Source organism: Apium graveolens, chromosome 6 (assembly GCF_009905375.1).
Source record: "Apium graveolens cultivar Ventura chromosome 6, ASM990537v1, whole genome shotgun sequence".
NCBI classification, from domain to species: domain Eukaryota; kingdom Viridiplantae; phylum Streptophyta; class Magnoliopsida; order Apiales; family Apiaceae; genus Apium; species Apium graveolens.
The window spans coordinates 111,328,141-111,343,066 of NC_133652.1; the positions used below are offsets into that span (position 1 = coordinate 111,328,141).

Genomic DNA, 14,926 nt, shown 5'->3' on the forward strand with positions numbered 1-14,926 from the left:
TATCCTAAAATCATTTCATTTCCACCACAAGTTCAAGTCAACACAAGCTCTCATCTTCCTCCCCCATTTCCATTGCTCTCGGCCAAAACAGAACCAGCACATTAAAACTAATGTATCTCCTTCATTTCTCACTCAAATGTTGTGTTCTATAGCTCGTTGGAAAGGTATTGAGATGTCCTACAACTCTTTTTCACAAGTCTCATCCAAATAAGCATGGTAAGATCCTCAGTTTTACAGTTCTTTCAATCGGATGTTTAGAAATTTCAAAGCCTAACTTTGTGTTCTTGATTTCTTTGGAAAGATCAAGCTTGTAGGAGGCTCCCTAAGGCTTCCTAGAAACTTAACACGTCCCAAGGAAGGTATAAACTTCAAACCCTTTCCTTTAATTTGATTATTAGTGATTTTGATGGTTGGTTTTCTAAATGAGAAGCATGACCTTTGATTATTAGTAGTTTGATTTGGATTTGGAGTGATTTGGTGAATGAATCTTGTTATAGTTAATAAAACTTGATTGTGGTTGGTTGAGATGAAGAATCTGAAGAATAAGGACTGGTATAGTATTATTTAGTTGAGGTTTTTATGTGTTAATGATTGTGGGTTGTTTGGTGAGGTTTTGGTGTAGTGAGAAACTTGGAAAACTCGTAAATATAGCCGTCGTAATGCCCATTTTGATTCAACTGCTTGGTCTTAGTGTTCAGGATAGAAAACTCAATAAACAATCTGTAACATTGCCATTTTTAGCTAGAGCGTGTCGTAAGCTTCATTTTGATATGTAGATCACTTGGTTCTGATGTACGGTTTAGGAGAAACGACCGTTTTAAGTACCGTCGTTTCGCGAACGAACCATTACCCCTCGACTTACTTTGAAACCTTGGTTAAGGCCCTTAAATGACTAATTGGAGTATGAAACAATTATGTAAAGTGGATTAGGCAGTTGGTAGGGTACTCGCGAAAGAATCGTCTTAAAATTCTTAATGGTTAATTTATTAAAAATGGTGGAGCCAAGGGTACTCGAACGACTTATGTGATTCGTTAAGCGTAGAAGTGACCATAAGTAAACGTTAGGGTGCAATTGGTTAAAGTCTAGTTTCTTAAGTGACCGTGGTTAAATCCGACTTATGTTGTTGTTCAGAGGTTATCGGACCCACTCTAAGCTTAAGTCTAACCGGGAACACTCAGGCAAGTTTTCTACCCGTTATACTGTTGTTGTGATGTATATATGTATATGCATTATCTTATGATAAGTGCATGATTATTATTAGCAAAGTCTTCAGATATATTGGAGCATGTAATATGATATTTATATGCATGCCTGTTTTGTAATCTTGATATCTAATTGTTGATTCAAAAGCTTATAAGTTGCATAATACATATGCTAGAGATAAGCAGTAGTTGCGTATACCCTTAGTATAGGGGACCCAAATGTGAACATTTTCTAAACCGGGAGTTGATGTTCCCGAGTATATTATATATATACTTATATATATATAGATATAGTTTTCAAAACTATTAATCGAATAAGGTTTATTCGATAACTTTATTTTAAATAATGAATATTAGTTGAATATTCATTCGAGGACTTATGACTATGTTTATTTTATTTAATGAATATTATTAGTTGAATATTCATTCGAGGACTTATGACTCCGTTTATTTTATTTAATGAATATTAGTTGAATATTCATTGGAGGACTTATGACCCTGTTTATTTTATTTAATGAATATTATTAGTTGAATATTCATTCGAGGACTTATGACTCTGTTTATTTTATTTAATGAATATTATTTTGAATATTCATTCGTGGACTTATGACTCCGCTTATTTATTAAATAATATTCTTTATTTTATTAAAGAATAATGTTTCGATAATCAAACTTATTTTCGATTATTCAAATAAAGATCGTACTTTCGCATAAGTATATCTTTGGTTATTTATTATTCATTTCAAGTATGAGTTTTAAAACTTCTACTTCAATTATTTTTTTATAAAGGTTATCCTTATGGGAATATTATTTAAATAATAATATTAAGATATTTTCTAATATATCGGGACTGATTTATTTCATTAAATCAGCACTACTCCAAACATTCTTAAAAATGTTTTCTGGTCTTCAAAATGATTTTTAAAAGTTAGGGCGGATCTAAAAACTCATTTTTATATTTAAGATCCTCCTTTCGAAGGAGATTTAAATACTTGCTCAAAATCTGAGGGATCCGGCTCTGTGGTGTATTTTACATTCGCAACGAGGTTGCTGTTTTGAGAAAACAATTTGATTACTTGCCCAATGTTCGGGAAGTAAGCCCATCTAATTGAGTCGGCATAGGCGACAGGACGGGGTACGGTCTATCAAAGTGTAAGTGGCTGGGTGGCAGTCCATCAACGCGTAAGAGGCCGGGTGGCGGTCCAGCACAAGGTCCTAATACGGCCAGGGTGATGACCGGTGGGGGATTCATCCATCTACTAGTAGAAAAGGTTACTTATTGGTATCTTTGCCTGATCAGCAAGATATCGGGTTTATGCCAAAATTCTTTTCTTTCCAAATTCATTGGATATTGCAACTCTGTTCATACTTTACATGACAGAGGTTTTCAGAAAATGTATGAGAGATATATATGGATATATATATATATATCGGGACTTAATGAAGTATCTCGTAACTTCATTACATTCAATAATATTTCAAAGATTGAATCTATTCAAGTATTATCTTGTAGTCTCATCTGTGTGATGAACTTTTGAAACTAATTATAACTTGAACGGTGGTAGTTCAAGTAGTATTCGGAAAAGATATAAGTATATGGGAGTATCTTGGAACTTCATCTTTTCAACTTATATCTAGTAAATGATTATCTTATGCATGACAAAGATTTTCAGAAAAACGTTGAGACAAGGTTAGATATATGAGATCACCTTGCAACGATATTTTATATAGTTATAAACTGGAACTCTGTGTATATTATACATGTCAGAGGATTTCAAATATTTGAGAAGTATATATGTATACTGAATATTTTGCGACTTTGTCGCATTAAAATAACAAACTGGGTTCATTTCTTCTTGACCAAGACTTTCATGAGTACTATGAGAATGCTCATATATTGTTAATTATAATACATATCATTTTGGTGGGCTTGTTGCTCACCCTTGCTTTCTTCTTTCACCACACAACAACAGATAGACAAGATGAACATGTTCAAGCTCCCAATTCGCGAGCAGATATGAAACGTTCAGCAGTTTCCTGTAGGCGTTGATGCCGTTGTAGCTGAGGTAGGGTCTACCAATAGGCTAGGCTTTCAACTTTTGTTGTACCAGACTTATGTATATTTATGAATTGTAATAATGGCAAAGAATGTGTAAATTTATTCAGAAACCCTTTTGAGGTGTAATGACTTATAATTATGGAATAAAATGACTTGTGTTATTTTTGGTATTCATCTCTGAGACTATAACTTGTGGTGTGTGTGTGTATATTGTGGGGTCACAGTACGCAGTAGTTGGTTGATTATTAAGATTAAGTATTATTAAGGGAAATGGAACTCGTGACAACCCGGATCCCCGACCCCGGATTTGGGGGTGTTACATGGATGATTGTGAGCCACACAATATTTACCATGGTAACAACCTAATTAACAAGAAAAACAAACATAAAAATCAAAAGCAACCAAAACAAAAACATTTTCTTCTTCCCCCACTCTTTGCTCTCGGCTTTTCCATGAAAAGCAAAGGAGAAAATTTCAAAAATCAAGCTACACACCTTCATAATTCAAGAGGTTTGTTTCTTTAGCTTCCATAATTCATAACTAAGATGAGCCATAAGTTTAAGCTCAAGATTCCATGTTTAACATAGCTAATCAATTCATCAAAGTTCTTGGTGAATAGTGTTTTCAAGAAACTAACTTTGTGTTTTCTTATGTTTTCTTCAAGATCCAAGCTTAGTAAAGATATTTAGTGGTTATTCAAGGCTTCCTAAGTGATTCTCCACTCTACAAGGAAGGTATAACCCCTCCAAACCCTAACTTTACTTTGAGTATTAGGTTTGGTTTTGTTTGTTATAGTTCATGAGAGCATGATTCTTGTATGTTTAGAGTTTGGATGGAATTATAATGATTTTGGGTTATAAATCTTGGTTGTTGGTTGATGAACCTTAAGTATAATTAGGAGCTCTTGTTTGAGATTGAATAAGTTGGAAAAATCATGAGGTTATGGACTGAGTTAGTAAGGTTTGGATGAAGTTTGGTGGTATGGGTGGTTATGGGTTGGTTATTGGTTGATTTGTGGTTGATTGGAGTAGTTTAAAATTTGGTAATCGCGTAAACATAGCCGTCGTAATGTCCGATTTACTTTAAGACTGTTTTGTTCTTAACAATCAGGACCCGTGAACTCACTGCTAGGTTTTGACCATTGCCATGATTATATAGTTCATGTTACGAGCTTCGTTTTGATATATGGTTCGTTTGAATCCGATGTACGATTTAGGAGAAACGACTGTTTTAAGTAACGGCGTTTCACGACCGAACCATTACCCCTCGCCTTACTTTGAAACCTTGGTTAAGGACCTTAAATGACTAATTGGGGTATGAAACATTTATGTAAAGTGGATTAGGCAGTTGGTAAGGTACTCGCGAAAGAATTGCCTTAAAACCCTTAATGGTTAATTTATTAAAAATGGTGGAGCCGAGGGTACTCGAGCGACTTAAGAGAATTAGTAAGCGCAAAGCGAGCGTTAGAGTCTAATTTGGTTAAAGTATAGATTTACAAGTGACTTTGGTTTAATTCTAACTTATATGTTGTTTATAGGTTACCAGACTCGCCCCAAGCCATTTATAACCCCCAGTCGCTCAGGCAAGTTTTCTACCCGTATAACTGTTGTTGTGATGTATATGTGTATATGCATGATCTTGTGATAAATGCATATTTGTTATTAGCAAATTCTTGCGATATATTGTAGCATGTGATATGGTGTATATGCATGCCTGTTTCGTATTCTTGATTTATATATCTGTTGGTTCAAATGCTTATTAGTTGCATAATACCTATGTTAGAGATAAGCAGTAGTGGTGTTTACCCTTAGTATAGGGGACCCAAAGGTGAACATTTTTCTAAACCGGGAGTCGATGTTCCCGAGTATAATATATATATATATTTATATATATATATAGATATAGTTTTCAAAACTATTAATCAAATAAGTTTTATTCGATAACTTTATTAATGAATATTATTTGGAATATTCATTCGAGGACTTATGACTCCGCTTATTTTATTTAATGAATATTATTTAGAATATTAATTCGAGGACTTATGACTCCGCTTATTTTATTTAATGAATATTATTTTGAATATTCATCCGAGGACTTATGACTCCGCTTATTTACTAAATAATATTCTTTATTTTATTAAAGAATAATGTTTCGATAATCAAACTTATTTTCGATTATTCAAATAAAGATCATACTTTCGTATAAGTATATCTTTGGTTATTAATATTCATTTCAAGTATGAGTTTTAAAACTTCTACTTCAATTATTTTTATAAAGATTATTCTTTATGGGAATATTATTTAAATAATAATATTCAGATATTTTCTAATATATTGGGACTGATTTATTTTATTAAATCAGCATTACTCCAAACATTCTTAAAAATGTTTTCGAGTCTTCAAAATGATTTTTAAAAGTTAGGGCGGATCCCAAAACTCATTTTTATATTTAAGATCCTCCTTTCGAAGGGGATTTAAATACTCGCTCAAAACCTGAGGGATCCGGCTCTGTGGTGTATTTTACATTCGCAACGAGGTTGATGTTTTGAGAAAACAGTTTGATTACTTGCCCAATGTTCGGGAAGTAAGCCCATCTAATTGAGTCGGCATAAGCGACAGGCCGGGGTACGGTCTATCAAAGTGTAAGTGGCTGGGTGGCAGTCCATCAACGCGTAAGAGGCCGGGTGGCGGTCCAGCACAAGGTCCTAATGAGGCCAGGGTGATGACCGGTGGGGGATTCATCCATCTACTAGTAGAAAAGGTTACTTATTGGTATCTTTGCCTGATCAGCAAGATATCAGGTTTATGCCAAGGTTTTCTCCTTTCCAAATTCATTGGATATTGCAACTCTGTTTATAATTTTCATAACAGAGGTTTTCAAGGAGTATATGAAATGTATATATATAGGTGTGTATATATATATATATATCAGGACTTAATGAAGTATCTCGTAACTTCATTATTTATAATGATATTTCAAAGATTGAATCTATTCAAGTCTTATCTTGTAGTCTCATCAATGTGATGAACTTTTGAAACTAATTATAACTTGAACGGTGGTAGTTCAAGTAGTATTCGGAAAAGATATAAGTATATTGGAGTATCTTGTAACTTCATCTTTTAAACTTATATCTAGTTAATGATTATCTTATGCATGACAAAGATTTTCAGAAAAACGTTGAGACAAGGTTGGATATATGAGATCACCTTGCAACGATATTTTTATACAGTTATAAACTGGAACTCTGTGTATATTATACATGTCAGAGGATTTCAAAGATTGTGAAAAGTATATATGTACATATACTGAATATTTTGCGACTTGGTCGCGTTAAGATATCAGCTTGGTTCATTTCTTCTTGACCAAGACTTTTATGAGTACTATGAGAATGATCATATATTGTTAATCATTATACATATTATTTTGGTGGGCTTGTTGCTCACCCTTGCTTTCTTCTTTCATCATATAACAACAGATAGAAAAGATGAACAGGACCAAGCTCCCAATTCGCGAGCGGATAGGAAACGTTCTGCAGTTTCCTATAGGCGTTGATGTCGTTGTAGCTGAGGTAGGAACTACCAATAGGCTAGGATTTCAACTTTTGATGTACCAGACTTATGTATCTTTATTAAATATAATAATGGCAAAGAAATGTAAATCTATTCAGAAACCCTTTTAAGGTGTAATGGCATAGAATTTTGGAATAAAATGACTCGTGTTATTTTTGGATATTCATCTCTGAGACTATAACTTGTGGTGTGTGTGTTTATTGTGGGGTCACAGTACAGAGTAGTTGATTGTTTATTAAGATTGGGTGTTATTAAGGGAAATGGAACTCGTGACGACCCGGATCCCCGACCCCGGATTTGGGGGTGTTACAAGTATCGTATATTTGAGGTTCGTATTTGGGTATACAACAATCAATGGCTTAGAAAGAATAAGGTTTACGGCTCAAGATCAATAACTGGAATCAGGGTTTTAGGTTCAGTGCTTCAAAGCACTTGCAATATAAAATAAGATTATCAATCAATACAACATCTCGAGCAAGTTCAGAACACTTGTCTGGTACTAGCTTATTATACTGTACTCGCTTTCAGTCACCACTGTCTTACTCCTCGACTACCTATTTTCCTTTTCTACGCCTTGTCTCTTCTGCTCACATATCATAAACATCTATTAATATTCAACTCATACGATTCTATTCGACACATATTTCTATCTACCCTTCGTTTCACCCAAATCCGATTAACGGATTGAAAGTTACGCAATAATCAAGTAAACATCGAATAAATAGACTGATAGTTAACCAACTAGTCACATCTAGCACATAACACGTCAAATAATCAATGATATATTATTTATAAAGAAGTCTCGGGTCACAAACAGGCTTTCGGGTATTTGAAATGATTTTTAAAATATTTTTCAGAATTAAAACGGGTCGTTGGATCAATTTTGGAGTGATAAACAGGGTTCGGCTGGCCAATTCTGGCTTTGAAACAATTTTATAATAATTATCGAGCCTTGAAAACAATTTTAAATAATATTTTAAAGCTCGAAACTATTTTTCAGAATTTTTAAATTATTTTTAAATAATTAAATCTAATTAAATAATTAATTAAAATCACTTTTATAATTAATTAAATCAATTAATCGATTAATTTTTGAATTAATTAACCAATTAATCAATTAAAAATTAACTGAAATTAATTAACTAATTAATTCAGATTTATTTTTGAATTAAAAATAATTTTTGGAATTAAAATAATAATTTTTGAAATTTTCAGAAATTAAAAATGAATTTTTATAATAAAAATAAATAGGAAATATGATTTTTGAATATTTTTAAAACAGGAATCCTAAATTTACAAGTCTAGAAACTTCAGGGACCAAACTTCATCGTCCCCAAAAGTCCAGGGACTAAACTGAAATTTTTACACCCCCGTCGCCGAAAAATACAGGGGTGGCCGGAGAACTCGATTCCGGCACCCTCACCTCACCATCTGCTCCAGATTTACACTACACAACACCAGGAATCTATTCATCCAATCAAAACACATCAATCATCCCTGTCCTGGCCGGAAATTGGCCAAGAACATCGCCGATTTCCGGCGAAACATCGAAAACTTAAAAAGACAACTCCCTTCGATTCACTAATCCTCTGTTAACGAGCTATATACCAATCGATTGCAAATTTCATAAGAAACACAACCCACTATAAATCAACAGCTAATAACCCCTAGATCAAAAATCCTCAAATTTCAATTGAAAATATTCATACGGGTTATAAACCCTAATTTTAAAATTCGAGAATTAAACCCACTTTTGAGCATGTTATTGAACTCCAAATCAGACGTATGACATATGAAAATCATCAGGAAAACAAGCTCTACAACATGCAATCATCAAATCATTCAAACAATCATCCGAACAAAAATTCATATTTTTAATAAAAATAATTCGAAAATAAATAAATTTCCAGAAAATAAACCTTGATTTCTGCAGGTGTATGGATCACGGAATCTGATAGAGCTCTTCAAGACCTTCAAATTGGTTACTCGAGCTTTCCAAACAAAGATCAATAACACCTCCAAAATTTGGTTTGATTTTCAGAAGATTATATGAATATAAGTATTTTCTCTGGAAAATTATATTTTTAACTGACTGCAAATGATTTTGATACGGAATAAAATACAGTAAAAGGCTATTTATATTTACGGAAATTAGTATCCCGTTGGATCATTCCGGATATAAAACGGTACGTTTATTTATAAAAACTGATCCAAACGGTATCAGTTTTCGGGATAATTATCCAAATCAGTACAATGTGTACTGCGGTCTTGGTCTCAGCGCCTGGTTACACGTACTACGAGGTGATAATTGTGATAGTTTAATAAAAAGCTCCCGTTTATCGAAAATACGAGTTTTATTGATTTACCGAAATAAATATGTATCGAAAATGTTGCGCCGGGACCCGCGCAGGACAAACCGTACGCCAGATCGAAAATGTTAAAACATGGAAAATGCTCGGAATATTATAATTAGGTTAGGAAGGAGTTCTCGGAAGAGTTTCAGGTTCTAAAAACGTAAGAACGGATGACGTCGGTTGGTTCCCATTTTTATAAAATAGATTTTAAATACCCGGAAAAAGATTTTATAAAATTCATATAATTCCTATAAATTCATAAATCAACATAAAAATAATTAGGAAGATATGAAAATTATCTATATTTTATTTTGGACATTTAAAAATTAAAATACTCAATTAATAATATTTTTAAACATCCAAACACATTTAACACTTAACAAATAATTCATAGAATAGATACTGAACACATATAATAATTATTTATTAGCATAAATAATTACACGATATATCCCGGATATTACAATGGCTATCTTTCAGCCATTGCTAAGTGTTAGTGTATCAATGGCTAGTCTTGGAGCATATCCATTGATAATCAATAATGTTACATTAATTGCTATCTTACAACAACCGATAGGGACACAGTCTGCAGTACCTCTACAGATGTTAAAAAAAGTATTCTAACACTAGTAGGATTGACGGAAGGGAGTGCACACACTAAGAGTAAGGAACTGCTTTGATAGTGGTCAACAAAAGAGAAGTGTGAATGAGTGGCAAACAAATTTTTCCAATCTTGCATGTGAGACATAGGGTTTCACCTTATAAGGTGATTGTGAGGGTATGAGGTGTGTGTAAGCCAAGGGAGCCCCTGATGTAAAAAAATAGAGAGCATGAGGGAATACAGGTAGAGCTAGATGCAACATTAATATTCTCAGTAATTATATCAGAATGGATGCTACAAAGTTTATCCCAACATGTTACACTCTAGACTCTAGTTGCACACTATCTAGACTCTATTGGAGAAGTACATCTTCTCAGACCCTCAAGTGAACACTATACTCTTGATGCACCTTCACACCCTTGATGCTAGAAAAAAGGGGAGAAATCTTTAAGTCTTGATAACTCTAGCTGAGGGGGAGCAAAAGAGAAGTCTGCAGATCTATCCATTTGAGGGGGAGAAAGAAATCTGTAGGACTATCAAGTTGAGATCTATCCGTTTAGGGAAGAACAAGAGGCGTCAAGAAATAAATTACTCAAAGGGAAATAGTGCATCGACAAAGGGGGAGCAAGAACTCATGACATTTTTCCAACACTTAAAGGCTATGAACTGGCTTAGAATGAAGACTTGCGAACACATTGAGTTAGTGACAATTCGGTCTCAAATCACTCATTGAAGCTAGCTACAGAGCTAGAGTTACAACTAAAAGCTGAGAAGCAATCAAAAAGTCCAAGAGAAAGAGAACAAGCACATATGCAAGGAAGAAAATAAATTCAATTTTTGTTATTACTACAACTTCTGAATCTAATGAGGATCCAATTATGTCCAATAAAGAGTATGTCAATCCTAAGAAAAGTTTGCTACAATCTTCTTTTCTAAAAGGGACTTGAAGGCCATCAAAAAAAGTTCCAGATAATTCAGTCTTCAAGAAATCAAATCTTCTAGTTTAGAGAATAAGGTTGAGGATAATGACTCAATCATGGGTTCATCCAACATAGATGAGCATTCTCCTAAACAAACTTCATCCAAACAAACTCAATGGAGTTAGAAAGTTGCATTCCATCTCAAAACCGTCTTGAAAGCCAGTTCTTGACCACAAAAAAATGAATTAGCAACTTGTAAATTCTGATTTAATTCTTTAAGGGAGGATATATTCCTTGACATGAAGACATGCTTAAAATCAACATGAGCTAGAAATTGTCAGAAGTCTAATACTTTACAGAATCAATGAAGATCCAATATTACTCATAAAGAGACTAAACAGTCTAGGTGAAGGATCAAGGGATATTTTCTAAAAGGACTATTATTCGTTAGCAATCCACTTAGGTTAATTTGTAGAAGGGGGTTGAATACAAATTAAAATTTTCAAATTAATGTATGCATGGGAGGGGAAGATGAACATAAATGTTTATAATTTCAGGTGGTTTAGTTTTCGACTTGCCACCTGAGGTTTATTTTTGAAGAAATATATGTTACAATTACAAGAGTAATCTCACAACTACAGTTTACAGTGTTTCACTCAGAGGAGGATGTCTCTCTCAAGCTCTATAAAAATATAAAACCTATTTTTTAAGTGGAACACTGTTGCTACTTGGTTTATATATTACCAAGTTACAAAGCTTGCTAGATAATACATATAATAGTCTTCGAGGTCCGGCAAGGTTGCTTCTTCATTCTCTTTCCCGTGATACTTGACAAATGAGGATAAATATTAACTTGATATACATCCTTGAATATTTCTTCAAATTACCATGCACAGAAATGGAATATTTCTTCTTCTTTAGAAACGAAGATCACATGTAAAGTTTATCTTGGCTTCTCATCTTCTTTTCTGAGATACCTATCGGCCCATGTGTTGTGACAGTCCTAGGTTTTGACCACTGTCACGTCACTATCAGTAGTTATAATCTGCATTAGTCATTTATACCTGTTAGTTATAGAACTCCTTAGCCTATAGAAGTCATTTTATTACAGCTTCTTTTAGCCACTCATAGTCACTTGATTAACAGTTGATAGGATGACGTATATAGCAATTGATGCTTCTCTTCATTTAGCAGCTGAAAATTCACTTCACTTAATCTGAATTATATGGCATCAAATATTTACAATTAGCTATCATATTCTAATTTATCCATTGAGTCAACATGATTCTGAATGAATTATTACATTGCTATCTGTTTATTGAGTTATCAGAGAAGATGTTACAATGATTACAATATTTGATTGGCTACTCCTCCAATTGTTATTCCTTAGGATGGTTAGTAGTTGGAGGTTACATTATGTATTAACATAATTATGCAAATGTAGATTTGTTTGACACCAGAATTTAGGCTTGATTCCTAACAATCTCCCCCAATTTATGACTGATAGAATTATATCCATAAATTACACCCTTGATGGTAAAAAAATACATCCTGATAAATTAAGCATTAGGCATGCATAATTGTGCTATGTTAAGCTGCTTAAAAGTAAAATGTATAAGAAAATAGTTTTGAGGAAAAGATGTTACTCTGAAAGTTGATCCTTCTATATGAGCATGTGTGAGCATGTTATCTTTTGTATTTATTTGCAATTTGAAATTCCAATATGTCCTTTTAAGAAAAATCCCTTCATCCTTTACTTTGATAGATTGGCTTTTTAGTAGAACTCTGAAGATTTAGACTTCTAGCAGTGGAAGTACAATTTCCAGTTTTTTCCAATTCTAGGCATATCTTCTTGTCAAGATTGCATATCCTTCATTGATGAACTGAGATGGATGTTGTAAGATAATACTTCTTTTCTTGTGTTTAGATTTCTATAATCAGTTCTGAGGTGAAATGTAACTTCTCAACTTCCTGGATCTTGTTTGGATGAAGTTTATCTTGGAAAAGCACTCATCTGTATTGGAAAAGTAAATGATTGAATTATTTTCCTCATCTCCTTCTTTGAATAGAAGATTTGTAATTTTAAAGATTGATTTATGTAGAACTTTCTCATTTCTGGTGACCTTCATGTTCCTTTTAGAAGGTAAGCTTGAAATACCTTTTTCTCAGGATTGAAAGGCCATACATTGGACATAATTGGATCCTCATTAAGTTCAATAGTTAATGAAACCTAACAATTGAACTTTCTTTCTTCCTTGCAATTATGCTTGTTCTTTCCTTGGATTTTGTGACTGCTTATTAGCTTTTAGTTGTTATGCTGACTTAGTGGCCAGTTTTAACAAGACACTGAATTGTTGATAATTCAATATTTTTACATATTTTCAGTCCAAGATAGTTCTTAGCATCCAAGTTATGGAAAAATATTCTCTTGAGCCATTACTCTTTCTAGTGAATTCTAGATATCCATTGCTTCTGCTTGTCTGAAGAGATTTTCAGAAAAGACTTATAGAGTTGTCTTTCGCTCCCCCTCAACTAGAGACTTCTTGCTCCCCCGTTGTTGAACAAGTCCCATAATTTTCTTCTTTGATTATTGCTCATTTTCTAGCTAAAATTACTCCCCATCAGCTAGAGTTGTGACTTCTGTAGATTATTCCCTTTGAGTAGTTCCCCCTCGGCTTGAGTTATGACTTCTAACTTCTGTAAGCTTAAACTACTCAAATTACTTCCCCCTCCTTTTATTAGCATCAAGGGTTTAAAATAATAGTAGTTTCAAGAGTCTTTAATTCACTTTCAGGATTTGAGAAGATAGACTTTTTTAAATAGAAAATTGAGTTTGTACAGCTAGAGTGTGACATCATGTCTTATACTTTGCATCACCCTTATGATGTAAACACAACAAATCTTCATGTAGCATCCAGCTGTACCTTTTATTCACTCATGTTCTCTTTTTTCTTGCATCAGGGGCTCTCCTGGCTCAAACATCTCACACCCTCACCATCACCATCTAAGCCGGAACACTCATCTTTTACTTGCAGGGCTGAAAGAATTGCCCTGCCTCTCATTCACTCCTCTTTTTTTGCCTGCTCTAAAAAGCAGTCTCTCACTCTCAGTGTTTTCACTCCCTTCCTTTAGACCTAGGAGTGGTAAAATAATTATTTTTAGTAAATTTTACAAGATTTGCAGACTGTACTATTATCAACTGCCATAAGATAGCTGTTAATACACAATTTGACTTGTAAACAGTTATGCCAGAAGACTAGCCATTTATGAACTAACACTTATGATAAAGTGAACGATAGTCATTGATGAAGTGATTGAATAGCAGTTCAGAGTGTCATCGTAGTTAAAAGTTGTGAGAACTGATTAGTATTTGAAAAACACAGTTTTAACTTATTATGACTAAAATGAGAGACTAATGTTCCAATATATCATCTGAAGGATAATGAACACCAGTTTTAGAATATGTCTTCACCATGAATTCAAGATTTGCATCATTAATTTGAGGACTTAGTAAATAACCAACATTCAGGAGAAGACTGGATGAGCTGTTTGGGTGTACTTGAGGAGATGTTTTCAGATTTGATGAGTTTGGGCCATGATTCTTCATTAACAAGTATCACATCAATCTGAATTTGTGAAATGCATTGTTTCAAGAAATGAGATGCCTCATGTTTTAAAATAAAAAGTTTTACTCACAGAAGGAATGGTTCGGAGTTAAGGCATTCATGTGGTTATGTGGATGTGTTCTTCATTTTCATGAAGCTCTAGTAAACTAGAGGGGATTTGAATGTATCTTCCACTTAGATAATATTCTCAAACCCTAGTTCCCTTTGGGATGGACCACCATAAATGTGGATTTCCTTACTTGATAATTCAAGTTATTTGAACTTATTATCTTAATGCTTCAATGAAGTATATCATAGACAATAGTTACGAGGGTTGTTGTTCAGTTAAAATGAACCTCCATTTGAATAGAAGTGGATTTGAATGATTTCCCCTCAAAAATATCATTCTCAAACCATGTAGCAATTGCAGGTCTACTTGCACCTAAAATATGCTAGATATCCAAGGTCTTCACTAAAGATTGATGAAACCCTAGTTTTAATGTTGCATCATAAAGGTCAACCTCAGCATGTAGCCTCTAGTCAAATCTTGAAGAGGATTCTGAGTTAGAAAGTACAATGCATGCACTGTGTTTCATGAATGCCTGGATTAATAAT

The 14,926-nt window shown here is 33.6% G+C and overlaps 1 long non-coding RNA gene across 1 annotated transcript; it reads left to right on the forward strand.

The window, feature by feature from the left end:
- Window positions 1-38: 38 nt before the first annotated feature.
- Window positions 39-3,406, forward strand: LOC141664152 (uncharacterized). The gene is made up of 3 exons (XR_012551856.1): window positions 39-216; window positions 302-359; window positions 3,177-3,406. It is a non-coding gene; the product is annotated as an uncharacterized LOC141664152 (long non-coding RNA).
- Window positions 3,407-14,926: the final 11,520 nt, after the last annotated feature.